General features: G+C 39.5%; 1 pseudogene; it reads right to left on the reverse strand.

The window, feature by feature from the left end:
• Window positions 1-9,087: 9,087 nt before the first annotated feature.
• LOC121809545 lies at window positions 9,088-10,591 on the reverse strand (annotated as a pseudogene).
• Between the last annotated feature and the right edge of the window lie 7,119 nt (window positions 10,592-17,710).

A 17,710-nucleotide genomic window follows, 5' to 3' on the forward strand; every position in this document is an offset into this window, starting at 1 on the left:
ACGTCCCTCTGTTCCCAATCGGGGATACATCTCCGAATCACCTGGTCAGCTCCCATTCTCCACAAGTAAGGGTCGTCCCAGTAGTAATACTTGGCCTCGCTTTTGAGCTTCATCTTCTGGGCCCGGGTGATTTCCTGAGAACTAGGTACTTCTGCAGTGACCAAGTAGCTTGCTAGGTCCGCGAACCACGGTTCAGCGTTCAATGACATTTCCTTCTTTCAGTATCTCCTGGACCTGTTATCGCCATTATCGTTTCCCAGCTGATACGACTAGGAATTTTTCCTATGTAGTATAGATGCTCCTCAGGGAATGCATCAGGTATAGCTTCGTCTGTTTCTCCCTGAAAAATCCGACTCAGGTGGTCCGCTACCTTATTCTCCGTTCCTTTCTTGCCTCTTACTTCCCAATCAAATTCTTGCAAGAGTAGCACCCAAAGGATTAACCTTGGCTTGGATTCTTTCTTCGCCAGTAAGTACTTAATAGCTGCGTGATCGGTAAAAACTATCACCCTCGACCCCAGTAAGTATGGTCGGAACTTTTCAAAGGAATACACGACCACCAGCATTTCCTTCTCCATGGTGTCATAATTCTTCTGGGCCTGGTTGAGTGTCTTCGAGGCATAGAAGATCACGTAACTTTTACCATCGATTCTTTGACCTAGCACGGCCCCTACTGCGTAGTCACTTGCATCACACATTATTTCAAACGGCAGATTCCAGTCAGGTGCTCTGATAATAGTGGCAGATACTAATTTATCTTTCAGTAGTTGAAAAGCCTCCTTACACTCCATGCCGAAAATGAAATCAACATCATTATGCAACAGATGGGTGAGCGGCTGAGCAATCTTCGCGAAATTCTTTATGAATCTTCTGTAAGACCCAGCATGCCCTAGGAATCCCCTAATTTCTTTCTGATTCGTAGAGTAAGGCAGTTTTGAAATCACACCGACCATTGTTGGGTCTACCTGTATACCCTTCTCAGAAACTACATGCCCTAGGACAATTCCTTCAGGGACCATAAAGTGGCACTTTTCGAAATTCAGGACCAAATGCTTTTCCCGGCACCTCCTTAACACTATCTACTTGCTAAACAGGAGTCAAAAGAATTCTCATACACCGTGAAATCATCCATAAAGATCTCGATGCAATCCTCCAGTAGATACGAGAAGATACTCATTATACAACGTTGAAAAGTGTCTGGCGCATTGCACAGCCCAAACGACATTCTTCTATAAGCATACGTGCTAAAGGGACACGTAAATATAGTCTTCTCCTGGTCTTTGAGATCTACAAAAATTTGGAAGTATCCGTTGTATCCGTCAAGGAAGCAAAAATATTGCTTTCCCGCCAACCTCTCTAGCATCTAATCAGTGAAAGGTAAAGGAAAATGATCTTTCTTGGTTGCTTCATTCAGTTTCCTATAATCAATGCACATCCTCCACCCAGTGACAAGTAGAGTCGGCACCAATTCATTCTTATCATTCTTAACTACCTGTATCCCTGACTTTTTAGGTACCATGTGAATCGGACTGACCCATTCACTATCTGGAATAGAGTAAATGATTCCTAAGGATAGCAGCTTCAAAACCTCCTTCAGAACCTCCTCTCTCATGTTTGGATTCAGCTTGCGTTGGGGGTCTCTACAGGCCTTTGCTCCCTCCTCTAGTCTAATATGATGCATGCAAAGATCCAGACTGATTCCTACTAGGTCTGAGAGAGTCCATCCTATCGCCTTTTTGTTCTTTCCGATTACCTCCAGTAACTTCTTTTCTTGTACCTTGGTCAGGTTGCTGTTGATGATTACTGGAAATGCCTCGTTTTCTTCCAGATAGGCATACTTGAGTCCCGGTGGAAGTATTTTCACTTCCTTCTTAGGAGTGCTTGTTTCCTGGGGCAAGGGATCATTTTTTTTCAGCAGTTTTCATTCCCTTCCCAGACCCTGAAGTATTTTCCATACTAGCCACATGAGGTGATCCTCTTGATATTGCTGCCTCCAGATTCATGTAGAATTTTGAAATAGCTTCGGCCAGCTCTTCATCCGATAATTCCCTTGTGTGCATTGCCTCGCACCATCCAGCTACTTCTCTGTTGATAGAATGGCTCGACTCTGAATTATCCATCTGTTCCTGCATTAACTCCATCTCAAGATATTCCTGGACCAGGGGGTTAATAACATTGATAGCATGCAAATTTTCAACATCTAAAGGTTTCTTCATTGCCTCATCTATGCTAAACGTATACTTTTCCCCATTATAGTCCTAACATATGGTTCCATCAAAAACGTCAATTATGGTCTTAGCGGTTCGGAGAAAAGGTCTCCCTAGAAGTACGCCGCTAGACTCAGCAGACTCATTGTCGCTCATTTTGATAACATGGAAATCGGTTGGATACAGAAAATCATGCACCTTGACTATAACATTTTCCAAAACTCCCTCTGGACAAATGCACGACCTATCCGCCAATTGAATCACCACCTTTGTACTCACCATCCCTACTCCTACCAACTTTTTGTATATGGACAGCGGTAAAACATTTATCGATACCCCTAGATCACACATGGCATGCTCCATTTTTACATCACCGATTGAAATGGGCAAGGTGAACATACCTGGGACAGTGCATTTCGATGGCATCCTTCGCTTCTGAATTACTGCTGATACATTTTCTCCAATCAGAATCTTCCCACTGGGTTTGGTCTTGCCCGCTATGAACTCTTTGATGAATTTGCTGAACACCGGCAATTTCAAAGCTTGCAAAAATGGTAGGTTGATCTCCAATTTTCCAAAGATGTCCATTAAATCCACAAGCTCATCCTTTTTCTTCTTAGCCTCTCCTCGGTGCGGGAACGGTTTCACTTGCCTCCCTGGTCTTGCAGATCCTTCAGCTGGAAATCCGTCAATTTTTCCCTCTGCTAATTCCTTCTCTGCTTCCAGCTCTGGGTCTAGGAAGAATGGTTCAGTTTCTCTAGGTAGCGGTTTCCCCAGATCACCTGCTTGAAGGTCATCTATTCCTCGAACCCTCTGCTTCCGAATTCTTGGACTCAGGAATTAGATCCTTCTTTTCATTGCCCTTCACGAAAGGTGTTTCTTCCTCCTTCCTCATCGCTGGACCATCATAACCTCGCCCAGATCTTAAAGTGATTTGACTGATGTTAGCTTTGTCTGGCGGCTTTACTGAGGCAGGAATCTTCCCTTCGTTTCCTCGCATCTCGCTCAAGGATGTTGCGATATGGGACATTTGTTTTGCTAACATATCCATTGCTGCTTTGTGCTCCAACTGCGTGTCCTGAAGCTTATGCACTACGTCATTGTTGGATTGCAAGTTGTTCTGCATATGTTGTTGAGAACTGACTAAATCATGTACCATGTCATCTAGATTCCTTGGTGTTTTAGAACTCGACTGGCCTGAACTTGGTCCTGAACCCAGATGTGGTCCACTTCCCTGACTATGGCGAAAGTTTCCCTGACCCCCTGAATTGTTGTTGTATTGATTTCCTGGCCCTTGGTTCCCTTGGTAAGGTGGTTGGGAATTCTGATAGTTTCCAGTGTGGTTCCTCTGGTGTGGCGGCACATAAGAGTTTCCCTGAGTCTGATTCCTATTCCCCCAATTAGAGTGGTCTCCCTGGTTCCGGTTGTTCCAGTTGCTCTGCCCCTCCTGATTTCTCCCAGACCAATTAGTCTTTCTTTCTTGTTGATGTGTCAACTGAATGTTCTGTTGTGGGGGTGGCTGGTTCGGATCATTGTCAGACCATCTAAAATTGGGATGGTTTCTCCAGGGTGCATCCCTCTGTCTCCCCGGATTCCAACTTCCATCTCGGTTCCAACTTCCCATCGCATTAACTTAGGCGTGGTAATCTCCCTCTTGAGGGCCATAGTATTGTTGAGATGAAATTTCTCCTGGACCTGGAGGTTTTTCTTTCTCTTGTGAGGCTGTTGAATTAGTCTTCTCGATTGCATTCAGGAGTGCCTTCTCAAGCCTATCTATTCTCGCCTCAACTCTTTCGTCATCTTGCTCTCTCAGCGCATTTGCTGACCCTCTCCTCATAGCATTCCTCGGGCTGTCGTATGCCTTTTTAGCTTCAATCAACTTTCCCAAGATCTCACTGGCTTCACTCCCCTTTTTCTTTGTGAAATTTCCCTCACTCGAGGAATTCATCAAATCCTTCGACTCAGGGTTTGCCCCTTCATAGAACAGATAATAAATCTCTGCCTCGATCATTCTGTTATTTAGGCAAGCATCCAACAATCCCTTAAACCGCGACCAATACTGACTCAGAGACTCGTCATACTCTTGCTTACACTCCACGATTTCCTTTGTTAGGGCGTTCGTCTTGTTCGACGGGAAGAAGTAATCTAGGAATTCCAACTTGAAATCTCTCCATGTACGAATGGAATCCGAAGGTAACCTTAGTAACCAGGTATTGGCCTCTCCTTTCAAGGCGAACGGAATCGCACGTAGGCGGTAATCCTCCTCTGTTGTGTCGTTGGGCCTTTTCTGAATACTGTACAACTTGCTGAACTCATTTAAGAACTCATACGGACACTCGTTCCTCCGTCCAGAGAATGTTGGTAAAATTCCTAACACATTTGTTTTGATATCTATAGCCTGGGCTGGCTCACCGTCTAGATAGGCAGTGAGCAAACCAATCTCCGGATCAGGGTCGACTACGTGTGCCATGTTCCCGATTTCTACCTCCTCTGTACTTGTTTCTGAAGACGACTTAGGATCTTCCCTTCCTGACGAACTCCAACTTTCGTCGCTTCCTGAACCAAACGGAAATGGATCTCCCGTAGATAACCCTGATCTGGTGGTGACCGTAGATGCTGTGTCCTTGACTTGCCAAATAAACTGATCGTTCATCCACTCACACAAGTTACCCTAGTATCCAAACCGTGAGTTGTTGCTCATAAACTGAATGCTGAAAAAGAAAGAAAAGAACAAATCAAAACTATGTACGTCAAAATCTCTAAACAAAATCACAAATTACGCCTTCCATCCCCGGCAACGGCGCCATTTTGAAGTTAGCTTAAGAGTGTGTTGCGTTCTACTGTTCTAGGTCGAGCTACTAAGTCCAATGAATCCACTAGATCACTCGGTCTAGGAACTCAAGGAAATATAGAAGACTCGGTCGTTGGACACACAACTCTCGCGTTTCAAAGATCCCTCAACCCGTTATACTATAGACTAGTATAGAGAAGCAAGGGGTCGATCCCACGAAGATGGATGCGTAAGAAAGCATTTAGAGGATTCTGATTAGAAAGCGGCTGCTGCCACGCAAATTTGGGTTGGGCTGTAACTACTACTAGACCTAGGAACGAAGTAAACACCGGACCTAGGAAACTAAAAACATTAAACTAACTTTTTAGATTGAGCGATCAACTTCTTAATTTGACTAGACAGAAAGCAGGAAAACGGTGAAGACTATTTTTCGCAAACAGAAAGTACGGTAATAAAGCTGCAAATAACAACTAAAAGATTAACCAACACTGTCGCACATCTCATTACCTGTATCAAATGCGAACATGAAGAAAACAGAGAACAAACCCAGATTCAAACAGAATGTAAAAGTGTGGACGTCGGAAACTTGCAATTAGCCGGAAATAAAACAGATATACATACGCTAGACGGAATGAAATGAAAACACGAAAATCCAGCATCAACTCCGATCACCCTATTTCAGATCCAAACGTCAGATGCTTAATCCACTCCGAATCCAAGCATTCCGAATCCATCAATCAACAAATTCAACTCCATAACTTCTGATTCAACCGATCTATCCCGATCAACACAAGCATTCAACAATTCTGCGCAAACTCAGTAGAACAGCGCAAAAATCAAAGTACCACGACAAACTTAAAACCAATTGCATCCATGCTCGAAATTAACAGTAATTCAAATACGGAAACAGAAACTTCAATAACCAACATAAATTCAACGGAAAACAAAGCCGAGCTTCGAACAGCGAAGCTCGGTGAAATTCACGACGGAAATTAAAATGAAAGCGATTAAATTGTTTCTTCGTCCTCTGTGAGGACGGTGTTTCCCAACTACGAAGTAGCACAAAATAACCCGAAAAACTACCCTACGATCTCCCGAACATTTTCCCCAAGTGTGTAAAAGTGAGTAAGCTACGAGCCACAGTCTGGTCACAAGTCCTCCACTCTCCGATCTCCCTCTCTTTTTGCATGCGGAGTTGATCTTCTAGAAGCCTTCGTAGAAATCTCCATTCTACCCTTCAGCTTCGTTATCTCCTCCGTCTAGTCGTTTTTCCTCCAAATTGCTCACTTATTCGCCAGTTCCTTGGACCATGTAATTGTCCTCTTCTTCCCTGGATCTGGCGAAAACCTTCTACACACTTGGCTTAAAATATGCGTTAGACCCCGCAAACAAATGAATTTTACCCTTTAACCAATGCATGAAATTAGCATTATCATTAAGCTATTGCGACAGATAAAGATGCGAAAGCAAATAACAAACAGATCTGAATCTAACTACCAACAATCTTCATCTTCTTCAGCAAGTTAACATGAACATGAACGAAACAGAGTGTAAAAATAGAGAAAATTCAGATCGGATCTCATACATTATGATTAAGCAGAAAACTATCAGATCTAAGCTATCAGGTCGAGTAAATCGGAAGCAACAGTCAAAATATCCATAACCATGCAGATCCACACCAATACGTATCAAATCCGCAACTCCAAATCACAATTCCACTCCAGATCAACCTGATCCAAACTCAACCACATTCAGATCCATCTCCATCAACTCCGATTCAAACAATTCAACCACATACCAACTCCGATTCAACAAACAATTGCGAAAAGCATCCAAATCAGTAAAATCCAACATCAATGCATCAAGGCCGAAGTAAAACAGAAAACATAAACTTCCATAACCACTGAAATAAGGTTCAAACTGAAATATCAGTCGCCGAGCTTCTGGCAAGGAAGTTCACGGCGAGGCAAAATAACGGAAAAATAAAAACGATTGTATCTTTGCCCTCGTGAGGACGGTGTTGCACCACAGAAACTACCCTAAACTGCCAAGTTTGTCCAGAATTACCCACCCCATTGATGTCAAGTGCGTGTGTGAAATGAGCTGACTAAAGTGAAACTAAGGAAGTTCACATAATTTATTAACATATAATTTTAGTACTATTTTATTATTTTTATAATATAAATAATAATACTTCATAATATTAATAATAATAAAATATGCAATTATGTAAAATAATATGTGATGCAGTCAGGGATGTCAGAATTACAACTCATTAAATACTAGTATTCCACTGTTCCATAATAATTGAGTCATTTTATTTTTTGGTATGTTCCATATTAGTGGAGTTGTTTCCCCTTTTAGTAAAAGTCAACATATTTCTTCTCACTTACTACTTTACTCTATATTAATCTCTCTACTTTTTGCATTTCCTAATTTATCCTTCTTTTACTTGACTTATTTAACATAATTTGTCTTAAATTGCGTGCCGAAAAAAAACGCATCCAATAAATAGAATGAAAAGATAAAAATAATGTGAGTCCCACCACCCATTAACACTATTTTAACTATCTTTGTTCTCTTTTTTCTAACTTTTGTATTAATTCTAGGGTCACTTCAAATGTTCATATGTTTATGATTGTTTATGATACGGAACGAATACTAATAATTAATTTTGAAAAATCTGATGGACCGTGACCTGTTTCGCAGTCAAACAGGCCGATTTTTTGGTTCATACCAATGTTTTAAAAACTGGACCTGACCGGCCGGTTCGACTTATCGGACCGCAAATCGGTAGGTAGTCCGGTCCGGTTCACCCCTTTAAACCACCATTGCATTGAACCGCCGTGAACCGGTGGAACCGGCCGGTTGGACCGTGAACCGGAAACCGGTTTTTTATTTTTTTTCAAAATATTTTAAAATTTGTTGTTGGTAGAGGTTGAACTCATGACCTCTCTTCTAGTTAAGAAGACCTCTACCACTACACCACATGGGCTCATTGAACAATTTGAACATTAAATATTTTTACACATTAACGATTAATTTTATCTACAAAAACTAATAATTCATTTTAATTTTATTATTTTTTAATATAATTGTTAATTATAATATATATAATTATCATCCTTTATATTTTAATGATGCTCTACTTACCACCTATATTAGATTCATTATTTACTATAAATAAATTTTTTATATTACATACTTAATTTATATACCCTAGCTATTGACATTAATGAATAATCTTATCTAAACTAATTAATAAGTACTTAATTCGTATTTAATTATATATTATTTTACGAAATAAATTTTCTTAAATTAATATAAACATTATCTATTTTAATACATGAAATATTAAATTTTTTATCTAGACTAACTAATATTAAATATATATATCTTAATATATTTACTAAACTTTAATATTATTTATATTTATACATCACTAATTATCTATAAGGTTTAATGTTTTGTGATATATTATTAATTGTAAATTATTTACTAAATTTAATATATTTTTATATATATTTGCAACAGTAAAATGGTTAGACCGGTGGTTCGACTTGTTGGACCGGTTGAACCGTGAACCAGTAACGTCGCCGTTTCGCTTGCCGATCCGGTTTTTAAAACATTGGTTCATACCGACCAATAGTTGGATTATTTTATAGTTAAAATAGGACAGGGCGGCGCATCAGTTTACTGCCGATCATATATTTAAATACTTAAATTATAACGATGAAGATTTAATATAACACATGATGTTCAATTATAACGATTCAGACTGAATACTTTTGAGTCTAAACTATGCTTTTCCAGTGACAAATTTGGTTGATCATCATACACCTATGCTGGAGGTTACTGAGTTCGACCTTAGGAGGCGCAACTTGGGATTAATTTCTCGGGGGTGATAGTTTACTAGCCAGGTACATGTTTGGGGCTGGCAAGTTTACCGTCTGTACCCAACTAGACAACGAAGCACAGCTTGGTGGTAAGACGCTTCACCTCTAACCTATTGGTCGGGGTCCGAGTCATCTTGGGGTAGATGGGGAACCATCGTTGATGCTCCTTTAAGAAAAAAAAACGAAATCTGAAATTACTAAACTAACAAATTTTTCCTAATTAATATAACTTTTACATACATATTTTACCTGGATACAAAGGCATATAATTGTTACATAGATATTTCATCTAGCATTTATAAAGAGAACATAAGAATGTAGATTAAAAGGTGTAGGAAGTAGGTATCTTGAATTTGCAGGTTCATCCTTCCTAACAATCTTCAGTTCACAATTTCCTTCTTGACCTCAAGAAACTGAATGAGGGCGAGCAGAGCAAGGTCGGGATGGTCAGCCTTCAAGAGCTGCTCCCCTACCCCAGCAGGAGTGACCTTACTTGAATCAATCAGCCCCTGCGCCTCCGCCATGAGAGGATGCTCTGTGATCCCAAGATAGTTGCTCACCAGCATTCTCAAGCCGCAGGGGGTGCAATACGACATGTGCACGTGCACATCCATACGCCCCGGCCTCAGCAGGGCAGGGTCGAGCTTCTCCTTATGGTTGGTCGTGAAAATAATGATCCTCTCGTCTCCAATGCTAGACCACAGCCCGTCTAGGAAGTTGAGCAATCCGGATAAGGTCACCTTGACAAATGAGAAACAAAACATACAGTTTCAATTCTAAGAACAAGATATATAGTAGGAGCATTTGGAATGTTCAATAATTCACCTAAGGCTCAGAGGAAACTGAAGAAGACGCCCTCGTCTTCAATTTCCTCTCTGCCAAATCAATTGAAGCATCAATGTCTTCCACCACAAGAATTGATCTATTTGCAGTCGAGATGTCTTCAGCTCAGAATTGGACCTAATATCAGTCAATTCCAAATCATAAACATCGAAATTCAGATAATTCGCCATAGCCGCAATCAAGCTGGATTTCCCGGTCCCCGGGGGCCCAAACAGCAAGTAGCCTCTCTTCCAAGCCTTCCCCACCTTCCTGTAAAGCTCTTTCCTCTTCAAAAATCTATCAAGATCATCAACGATCATCTTCTTCATCTCATCGTCCATCGCCAGTGTCTCGAATTTCGCAGGATGATCGAGATTCGCAGACTGCCATGGAGTAATCCCTGACCCGCGGATCCTATCGCTTCTCATAGAGTGCAATTTTAGGGTTTTATTACTCTCTTGCAGAGTCGTCGATTTGTTCAAAACATAGGGCAAATATTCATCGATCACTCTGTTTCTGTGCTTTTTGCGAAAGGTTAGCGTGAAGAATCTGACCTCATATGTCACGCCGGGGTAGGAATTATGGCGCGGTCGTTGAGATTTATCGGTTACGAATATCCATTTGAGGTCAATTCCAGCGAACTCGTCGGCGATTTCTTCGTTTCCGCCCAAGGCGACGCGGATTTTCTTCTCCTTTTCGGGGAGGGAGATGCGGAAGCAGCTGGTGGAGATGCTCCCGGCGTAGAGCTCCGCCGCGTAGAAGAGCTGGTTTCTGTTGAGGCCGTCGAATTCGTGGATTGTTAGGGTTATGTTGTTGGAGAAGAGATTGGTGAACAAGTAATGGAACTTGGTGTACAGGTAGTGCTCCATCCCCAAATCCGACCCATTTAGAGCATCAACTATAAGACGCACACTTCCAATAGCTCCGCCACTTTTTTATCAACAGCCCCAGTTTATTTATCCGCGTCCATAAAAAAAATGTTCACAGCTATAAGCCGGGCACTTCCAATAGCTCCGCCACTTTTTTAGCCACTTTTCATTTTATTTCATTTTTCGTTTATTTTAAATCAATTATAATTAAAATTATTGAAATATAAATAATTAGAAAAAACATCTATATTTAAATAAATTAAAATTGAATACTAAATTTTCGTCGTATTAAAGTAATGGAAATATATACAACGAAAGTTTAATCAACAGAAAACCACACCACTTCTTCACGTTGCGCCTCCTCCCCTACGTGCCCATACCTCTTCAATCAAATCGGCCTGGAGTGTGGTATGTGTTGTGCTCCTGCGCATATCATTGAAACGTTTGAGCAAATATTCATTACTACGTGGTACACCCATCTGTATCGGCACGGAGGCAACACCGTGACTTGAACTTGCACCATCTTCCAGTGCCCAACGCTCCGCAGCAAAGCCTTCATCTTCTATTATCATATTGTGCAATATGGTACATGTTAACATAATATTCGCGACATCATCTTCGTCCCAAAGTCGTGCCTGGCACCGTATAATATCCCATCGCGCTTGGAGCACACCAAAAGCTCGCTCAACATCCTTCCGAGCAGCCTCTTGTTTTCACGCAAAATATTGTTTCTTCGGTCCAACCGGTTGGCGAACTGTCTTGACGAATACGAGCCAACGAGGGTATATTCCATCAGTCAAATAGTGTCCCTTGCGGTACTGCATTCCGTTGGACACGAAGCTGATTTCTGGACCCTCCCCTCGGCACTCATCATTGAAGAGAGACGATGATTGCAGAACGTTGATGTCTTTGCTTGAACCTGCAACACCGAAATACGCATGTCAGATTCATAATCGGTAGTCAGCAACGGCTTCCAGAATCATCGATGGACCTTTGCTTTTGAAACCAGTAGTGAACTGGCCTTTCCACGCCACCAGGCAGTTTCTCCACTCCCAATGCATGCAATCGATGCTCCCTAACATCCCTGGGAAACCGTGCACCGAACCGTGCATATCTAACAGTCTCTGGCACTCATCAGAGGTTGGCTTTCGTAGGAACTCCGGACCAAAGATTTCCTGGATCCCCTTACAAAATTGTCTGAGCACCATTAGGCTAGTCGTCTCACCCATCTATAGATACTGGTCGAACATATCAGCCAGTCCGGCATAGGCAAGCTTCCTAATTGCAGCGGTGCACTTCTGAAAAATAGACAGTCCGATCCGGCCAGTGCAATCACTCCGGAGGGTGAAGGACCGGCACCGCTCCGCCAAATTCGTCGCTATATGGGTGAAGAGTCGTTGCGACATTCTGAAACGCCGACGGAAAATCTGAAGGGGTTGGCAGCGGAAGCGTGCATGATTTACCGATCACATAATACGGATCTATTTAGCAGATTATTCAGACAAAATCTATTCGCGTAATTATCACATGTATCATGCTCATAACTTGAATTTCAAACATGTTTTAGCACAAAAAATCCCTAAAACATGCTTGCTACGGAGTTAGCCAATTTACCTCGTTGATTCTCCAAAGAATCGTCGATTGCTCGCGCCTTCTCCACGATGATCTTCAATACTAGACCACAGATCTTCTGACTGGTGTCCCGAACTGTATTCCGACATCAGGGTGGGCTGATCTTATCGAAACACTAGGACTCGAATAAAGAAGACAGAACTTTCTCACGAAGGAGGAGCTGAAGAACTCACGGAGGAGAAAAGAAGTAGAAAAAATCGTTCCTCTTCTAATTAGAGAGAGGGACGAAAATTCTCACACTAAAAAATTGTTTTTCTGTCTCTTTTATTCTCCTATTTATAATAGTTCATATTAGACCCAGTCAGGGATCTATGGAAGGTTTTGGATATGAGCTCCCCCAATTAGCTTTTTACTAATTAAATTGAACTCACAATTTAATACAAGCTTATATTGGAATATTACGAGCAGCCACTACAGACGTAATATTGAACTCCCTATCCAAATCTGAAATTACAAGTATTCCGGGTTTCCATTTTGTTTATTATTCATTTCCCCCGCTTAAGATATAAATGCCCATTAATTAATTAAAGTCTGCTATGGACTTAATTAATTAACATCTTATTAACTCCAAGAGTAGACTTAGCAAGAAACACTTTTTTATTATTCATAGAGTAATAAAACTCCAACTGACCAATTTCCGAATAATAAAACCTTGTTCAAGCTCCTCTTGAGGACATTATCAAACGAGACCCACCTCGTGCGCGATTCAACATAATAGCAATTCTAGCACCGCTAGATAATGATCACCACTACCCAATATACCTGGATCGTTGGGTGACGAAAAACCCGCACCTTTGGTAAGCCAAAGTAGTAGATACTCAATATCGTATACTCAATGCTAACGTACATTGATTAGGAACTAAATATTTATCAATACCCCGTCTTTCAGTAGATAGCATAAAGACACGTCTTGCTGTTAGATCCATTCAGTGCTATACCACACCAACGTCATCTTATTTCAATAAGGCTTGGAAATAATCGGACTGACATTGCAACCTTTCACGATAGGTAGCCAAAGCCTATCTAGGTTGTGAAATTCTTCTTTTTCTTTTGCAAAGCATTGCATAGAACCGACTGTAGTTACCTTAAAGTGGATGACGCCCACAACCAGTCTACTAAGCAAAAGACTTAGGCTTTGTTTACTTCTTATGCATTTAAATGTTAATAAAACATCTTATAAACGCAAAAGTAAACACATGTTATAATATACTGATTCTATTCGTGCAAACTGCTCGAATAATACTAAATCGGGTTAAAAGTGGATTGTAGAGTTTTTCCGTATACAAGCAAGATTCCTATTCGTGTGAATTTGCTCGAAACATGCTTTTCAGTATACTAAACCCTAACAATCTCCCACTTATACTCAAAACATGCTTTCGAGTATACCCACTACCAAAAACTCTCCCACTTATACACAAAGCAGGTATTGGAGCTAGATATATCGAACTACCATTCATTTCACATCATGTTTGAAACATGTTGCCACAAAGGCATTTTTCTGTGAAAAATCTGCTTGGTTGTTCTCTGATATTATCTTTTGCGTCACTATGTCTTTGTTGCGTTCTTGATCTTTAATTAATTTCATCTCTCTATGTGATTGCTTAGCTTATGATCTCGTGTTCCTCTTGAGTTAGCCTGTGCTAGCGTAAAAATACTCGTAGGCATACTCAAACTTACGATCAAAGCTACTAGGAGTATACTCCTAATGTAAACACATAAACTGAGGATGACTTACTCGATCACTGATTAGTCATAAGACTTAGTCAGTGTAACCCTAAGGACATTACATGAATGACTGGTAAACTAGAATATAGCGATTAGTCTTTCTCAAGTACTATGGTATATTCATTACCTCAATCAAAGTCCTTTGCAATGGTTAATATGATATATACTTGCTATGCTAAAGCACAACTAATATCAAACTTAGTACACATCATAGCATACATGAGACATCTATCTGCAGAACTAGTCTCATAATTCTTGTTCTCACTAAGCGTCAAACGATCTTTATCTAGAGACAAGACAATTTCATCTTGAAAGGTAACAACCTTTTCATGGATTTTCCAATGCTAAAATGTTCCAAGCTATGTATAGATATAGGATTCCTAAGAGAACGAACCTCAACATTCTTTCTAGCAATCTTAAAGACTTAGATGCTTAGAATGTAATTAGTTTCTCTTAAATCCTTTATCTTAAACTGGGTAGACAACCAGTTTCCTACGCTAGATGTCAATCTTAGTTGTTTGCAACTTTTATAGATTTCATCATCGTAGAGTACCAATAATACCATATTTAATGCACTTTCAACTTCCTTGTGCATACTACACACTTAAAGAGCACATGTCAAATTCCAAACATTTGACAATCTCGACAAAACACTTATCTCTGATTTAGATGCTTGCCTAAGACCACAAAGGTCTTCATAAGCTTCCAATCATGTGTTTCTTTCCCTCTATTACATACCTATTAGGATGTTCCATGTAGATGATTTCTTCAAGACTTCTATTAATAGAAAGTTGTCTTGACAATCATGATACATACATTCTAATTATGTGAGTGCTGATAGACAATAGGATCGAACAAATCTTGGCACAAAAACAACGAGAAGATGATATTTTTCTTTGGGCATAGCCCATTGTCATTGTCTAGCCATTTAAGATCCACATTTACACTTGCAAATGTACTAGCTCCCACTGACTGGCACAACCTGTAGGTAGTATTGCAAGTCTTGTAAAACATGTTGTCTATTTAAGATTGTAGTTTGGAATCTATCACCTTTCCTAGGATGAATATCCAAATGAACCAATTCTACATTGTAGTTAAAGGGAATATGTTCAAGTTAATCTAAGACCGAGTCTTGCGACACTCTTAGACCCATGAACCTGTTATGTTCCTAGGAACGCTCCCACTACGACATGGTTCTAACAATCTTAGGTGTTGAAGTTGATTTTATTAGTGCATAAGCTTTTAATGGTATTAGTCTTTGGTAACGTGGTAAATACGATATCTCTCTCTGTACTGGGAGTTATCACGCTGTTAGGCTTTTAGTTCATTTCTTGATCTTCATACAAGAATTCTATCTTTGAAGATTACAGAACTAATAATCTTACATCATTTGGGACAACCTTAAAACATACCTTAGTACACAACTCCAATTACTTGGATACCTTTCCAACATGCGTTGGAACAACATAACACCTTGAGATGTGCTAGACTAGAGTCGCTCTAGTCCATAACTCGTCTTTTGTAGAAGGTACTGATGATGGTAGTTTCTTTAAGGTGTATCTCGTTGTATCTAACGTTTATTCCATTAATGATAAGATTTTCATGAGTACAACTCATCACTTGATCAAACTTATCTTAGAAAGACTTTGATTCCTTCTTACATAACTATCCCATTCTTTGAAAGAATGCTTGGATTCGTTAATGGAGATTAGACTCCCACTTCTGATCATAACTCTTTGCTCGTCTCCTAATTGGTGTAAACCATTGAGACTTGTTAGTCTTTCTACGTTGCACTTCTATAAGTATTATGAATCAAATGATTCTAACTCATAGTGCATCGAAAAGACATTCTCGACTTTCAAGCTATTTAACAAGTTGTTAAAATCTTGATAGTCTAGATCAGTTTGAGCAATAACTAAGTATTTTCTTGGCCTTAAGACTAAGAGCCTAAATACTTTATCATTCATTGTTTAAGAAGTTGATGTGTTGTTTAATACTCAATGTTGTTGCATCTATATTGTTTCAATACTATGATGTCTTAATCATCAACCATAACACAATAATTGAGCATTAATAGCTCCCACTGCAACAAAACCTAACTGGATCAAGATCTCTTACCTAGAAGTTGCATTGTCACGTAAGTCATTGTCCTTCTTTAAAAGAGGTCAATCCAACTTGCAAAGCATCTTCACTCGCTTTAAACAAATTTTGATGACAATTCAGGCTCTCCTATTTCCATATCTAGTCTTTTGTTCATATGAACTAGGACTTAGGAAAAATGCAGCCTATATGAATTCGTCATCTATCATGTTACTTTCCTCTAACAGTAATATAACGACTAATATTCTGAAGGTTTTCTACTTTTCGGTTAAACCTTCTTTTAGTCATTTCTTATTACTCCAGGCGATGACTTGAGTCAGAAACTATTTGAGTGATCAAACGATTCCTCAAAATATTCTGTCCCATTAGGATATTCCAATCGAATCATCTTGACAGATTCTACTGATATCCATCTTTCATCGTCAATAACCAAGACTTGTCATGCTACTTAAAAGAAAATAGCTTGACCGTATTCCTTAAAGAACTCGTCAAGTACTGGCAAAAAGCATTCTCGAACAATCTTCGTGGAATTATGCCGAGGAAATGGAGGACATGAATCATTGAGTATAAACTCCCAGTTTTAGCGATGAGAATCTTATCCATTTATATTTCCAGTCTACATAATTTTGGCATTCGAGTTCATTTCTTTACGGATCGCAGACAAAATATGAATGACATAATGAAGATTTGGCATATAAACTTATTATCACATACTTATGCTCAATACATAATCGCAAATAACCACAAAACATATATGTATCTTGCAACTGTAAAATTAAAATTTTGTACCCTCCAGAGGAAGTCAATACGCATTAAAATCTTACAATTTTACTGGTCACAACACCGACGAATAGTTCAGAGACCACAGAGTGGCATGGCCGCCTAATGTTGCCTAAGCAAGACCACCGAATTTAGCATTACTGAGTCTCATTTCTACAACACACTCCCATAACAATGCTCATGCGCTGCTAACAAGATCAAGCTATCCCATAAATTCTGTGTGAACTTCTGAATCTTGCAGTTTCTTAGGATTATTGTCCCCACAAAGCAGGTGGCGATAATATTGGAAACCACATTCTAGTTCATACTATTTATTTTTGAGAAATCCGCCCTCATGAACTCGCTATTTCTTAGGAATATTGTCCCCACAGAGCAGGTGGCGATAATATTAGAAAAAAGCTTCATAAATTGCAGACCAATTGATGGAGACCATATACAACGCACTTGTTGTAATTATCGCTTAGATATTTTTATATGGTTTTTGCATAATTATCACATAAGCAGATAAGGCAGATAATCCACTTAAAATAGATAAACACCAAATAAACAGATAATTCCATTTAATGCATGGCATTTAAACACGCTGGATAATTAACGACAATTATTTAATCTAGTCAAGGGAGAATCAATTAAATAATTATGTTTTATCTTGGATAGTAATTATCCAAATCCATTTAGGATTTATCAAGATAGTGTTAACTATCTAAATCCATTTAGGATTATTCTCGATTTTATTCCGATAAAATCAAATCCTTCAATTCAAGACAACGTTGATATATGATTATCATTATTTAAATCATTCTAGGATATTACTAGATAGAAACGATTCTATCATAATCCATACGATAAATAAAATCCAATCAACCAAGATTTATACAAATCTTAATTC

The sequence above is a fragment of the Salvia splendens genome, chromosome 6 (genome assembly GCF_004379255.2).
Source record: "Salvia splendens isolate huo1 chromosome 6, SspV2, whole genome shotgun sequence".
NCBI lineage: Eukaryota > Viridiplantae > Streptophyta > Magnoliopsida > Lamiales > Lamiaceae > Salvia > Salvia splendens.